Below are 4,043 nucleotides of genomic sequence, written 5' to 3'. Positions count from 1 at the left end.
GAGCGGCTCATACATCAAGAGTTGTGTGAGAATTCAAAGAAGACATCAGGACCATTCTACTTCCCTTGCTTGGTGAAGTTATTGTGTGATGCTGCTGGAGTGCCTTCGTCCTCTCAAGATGGAGCACTGGTCTCCATTCCTAACTCTCCCATAAATGAAATATGCTTGAAAAGGATCGCTGAGGCCAGCCTACGGAAGAAGAGAAAATCATCTTCAGCTCCGCCTACACAAGGAAAATCTTCAGCTCCGCCTACTCCAGGGAAAGCTAAGGGAAAGGTTTCAGCCATGGAGGAGCGCATTGATAAGCTGGAAAATGTCATCAAAGGTCTCTTCACGTACATAAAAAAAACGAGACCGTGCTGTGCAGCTTCGTACCAAGAGACTTTTCCTGAAGAAGACTTCCCCGAGCTTCCAGAACATTTGCTTTCCGGTCACCTTCATGAAGGAACTTCTCAAGCTGCTGCACAAGATTCAGATGAGTTGGTTGATCTAGATGACACCTTTTCTGCCAGCTGATATCTCTTGTTGGTATCCAGGTTCTTTATTTATTTTCTTTTGTTAAGTATTTATTTATTCTTTTTTTTTTCTTCCATTTACTATTTTTCTGTATTTATGTTCTGCTGTGAGGACCCAGCTTCATTTTAAGTTTGGGGTGATTATATTTGTTGTAATTGCTGTTACCATTACTTTGCTGATTGGTCCATAAAATTATATAATTATCTCTGTTCTGTGCTGATTTTATTTGAGTGGTAACATGGAAATAATTTATAGCATGATGTGTTTAACATTATCACTGATTAAGTATAGCCAGATTTAATTACATTAATTCCAAGTCAATTAAGGATCTATGCTTAGTTGATAAGTAGTTATATAAGCTGCAAATCAAATTTACAAGCCATACTTTTTTTGTGAACCTTAATTTAATGATTCACTGAAAACCCACTGGATTAACAACCCATGTGAGATATTTGAACCTAAACACTCTATTCCTTTGTGAGTGGTCATTGTGCATTGATGCTTTGAATACTGCACTCTGTTTGGATGACTAATATGCTATTTCTGTGTGATTGGGGCATTGTTTCTGAATGTATAGCCTAGAGCCAAAAGCCTTACCCTTTGATTATATCCCTTGGTCCCTATATTTGAGCCTGAGACCTTTCTTTTCTGATCAAGTACCCTGATATTATGAGCCAATTTCCTTGTCCACCCTGTATAGCTGTTTTAGTATTTAGCTACTTCTCATTAGCTCAGAAATACAATAAGCTAAATGAGGCAAAGGGGAATTGGTTGTAAAAAAGAAAGATTAGAAAAAGAGAAGAAGGAAAGAGGATCAGGAGGTAAAAGAAAATCGAAAAAAAGGGGACACAGTGTTTTAATGAAAAGAGTTCTTTGTTCTGTTTTCAAAAAAAAAAAGAAAAAAAAAAGAGAAAAAAAGAAAAGAGATCTCTGAGTTTGAATCTTTGTAAAAAAGGGAAAGAGAGTTACTAATTTCCCTTTGTCTTGTTTTAAAAAAATCAGAAAGAGCTAATGAGGATTAGTTAGACACTAAGGGTTAGCTTAATTAGCCAAGTGACTAGAAAAACAAAGATCCTAGCCTTGCCTCATTACAAGCCTTAAAGACCCTTTGATGGAGATAGCATATTGGACTTCAAGTTTCTAAATGGTAGTGTAGGTTGAAAGCATTCATGCATAATGACAATGAGTGACCTCCCTTATAAACAGGAGAGAGTTTGATTGATTGAATGTATCTGGAAAGGAATTCAGTGGAATTTCAATTGAATCATTTTAAATTAGGTTGCAACTAAATGAATGAGCATGAAATTTTGATTGAATGATTATGTAATTGCTGATTGACTGGAGTTGGGTGATTAATTGGTTGTAGGAATTGGTTGACATTAAACCTGGTCAATGCTTTAAGAAGAGTGATGTTTTGCACGGATGGCTGATTTAATTTAACTAAGTTATTGAAATTATATCTGTGTTGATATATAACTTATGAGTGAAGTTTGTCTGATTACTTGAGGGCAAGCAATTAACTAAGTTTGGGGTATTTTGTTAGCTATAAATTATGATTATTTTAATGGCTTTATTTTTACAATATTTGAGTTGAAGGATGGATATTAGTGCATGGTAATGGGCCAAATGAGTACCAATCAGCCCAAAGGTAAAAAAAGAGAGAAAGAGATAAACTGATGATTTACTATTCTCTTTTGTTATTTTTACTGCAGTTTGAAAGCAAGATCAACTTTTTGAAAGCAAGATCAAATCTGAACCATTGGATGGACAAAGAGATGATGGACAGCAATGCATTTTGAGGCAGCTTTTTAGTTTTTAGTTAAATAGAAGTCTGAGTCATTTTTAGGGTCATATATACCGTACTTTTAGTTTCAGTTTACGTTTTAGAATTTTGCATTTTTCTCTCTTCGAATCTGAGTGTTTGTCTTGAAAGCTGATGCATGTTCTTCAATTCTTGATCTCGAAGTGCATTGACAACGCAACTTCAAGGAAAGGAACCACGGATCTGCATACGAGCTCCTGTTTTCACATTTCTGATCTTTTTCTTCCTAGCTCTAGTTTAGGAACTTTGACTCTTGAAGAACCGGTTTGTAACTTTACTTTGAGTTTTCTTTCATGAATGTTTGTGATGCATGTTTCTTTACTTTTAGATTTGTAATATTTTTGAATATGGGTTTCTGATCTTTTCTCTTTCTGGGATTCACGATGATTGGGTGATCTTTTATTTTTCTGAATACTGTGATGGTTTGCTTTAGTTTCATTTGATTAACAAGATTTTGATTTTAAGTTCAAGAACACCATGGGAATGGGTCTTGAATAATTTTTGCATAACTGTGATTGGGAAATCAGGTTATGTCCCTTGTTAATTGAACCCTTGAGGTTAGGGATAACCCAAGGAGGTCTTTGATACAATTTTTAAAGATTTAGAAGACTTTGGGAAAAGATTCTTCTAAAGATTAAAATCTGGATCTGGGAAGTTTTAGATAAAATAGCCATAGTAATTCGAATTCTGATACTAAAGTGCCGTAGCAGTTATAAAACGCAGGAATGCGAAATTTCTCCTTCATCCATGATTCAAAGAATTCCAGAACCTTATAATTGATACATTTGTGAATAGATATCCCTCTGTTAAATTTTGTTTAATACAAATTTGATAAATACCTTGTTTCATTTAGTCTTTTCTTAGTTTTAAAAGATTGATCACTTAATTTCAAGAAATTAGAAATAGGAATTAAAAAGGAAAACTAAACAACCCGTTCCCTGAGAACGATAACTCTTCTTTTGAGAAAAATACTACCCAACAGCTGCCACCTTCTCCCACTCTATTCCATAGCTCTCGCAAGAAAATACTTAAGACACCATTTTTACTCTTGATTCTTCCTCTTCCATCTTGTAAACACTTTAGAGGAAGCTTTGTGAGGGAGAAAAACACCTTCTTTCTGAGTTGTAGCCACTGCTTTGTGAGGTTTGTGGGCTGATTTCTTGGTGTGAGGGAGTGGAAGCCATTTCCTTTGCATTTGATGCTTCAAGAAGCCATTTTGTGGAATAAAGGACCTAGCTTGTGAACCAAATTCGTGGCCTTGTTTAGTCAGAGTTGTAGGGTGGTGAGGACAGATTCAAGACACATCCTTTTTCTATTTTCACAAGCCTTAAGGTAACCTATGATCATTTCCCTTGAAATTTCATGAATATAGCTTGTTTGAGTCCTTAACAAGAGGAACTTTGATCATTCAAGTTAAGGGTTATTAATATATGTATATTTAGTGGTCATAAACTTCTGTTTGTGGAGACATTGGACTTAGAACCATTGGGGAACCCTTAAAATCAAGTTTATGCAGAAACAATTCGAGTTTCTGCATTCTGTCTGAAAAGTATTAGAATACTTTTCGTGAAGTATTGGGATACTTGTGTGGTATTTGAATACTTATCAAGAAGTATTGGGATACTTTTCTGGGAGTGGCAGTATTCGAATACTTTAGTGAAGTATTCAATACTTGTCGTGCAGTATTGGGATACTGGATGTGGTA

Source organism: Gastrolobium bilobum, unplaced genomic scaffold, assembly GCF_033153095.1.
Source record: "Gastrolobium bilobum isolate Gb01-03AN ecotype WA unplaced genomic scaffold, APGP_CSIRO_Gbil_v1 utg79684, whole genome shotgun sequence".
NCBI classification, from domain to species: Eukaryota; Viridiplantae; Streptophyta; class Magnoliopsida; order Fabales; family Fabaceae; genus Gastrolobium; species Gastrolobium bilobum.
This window is presented reverse-complemented; position numbering follows the sequence as displayed.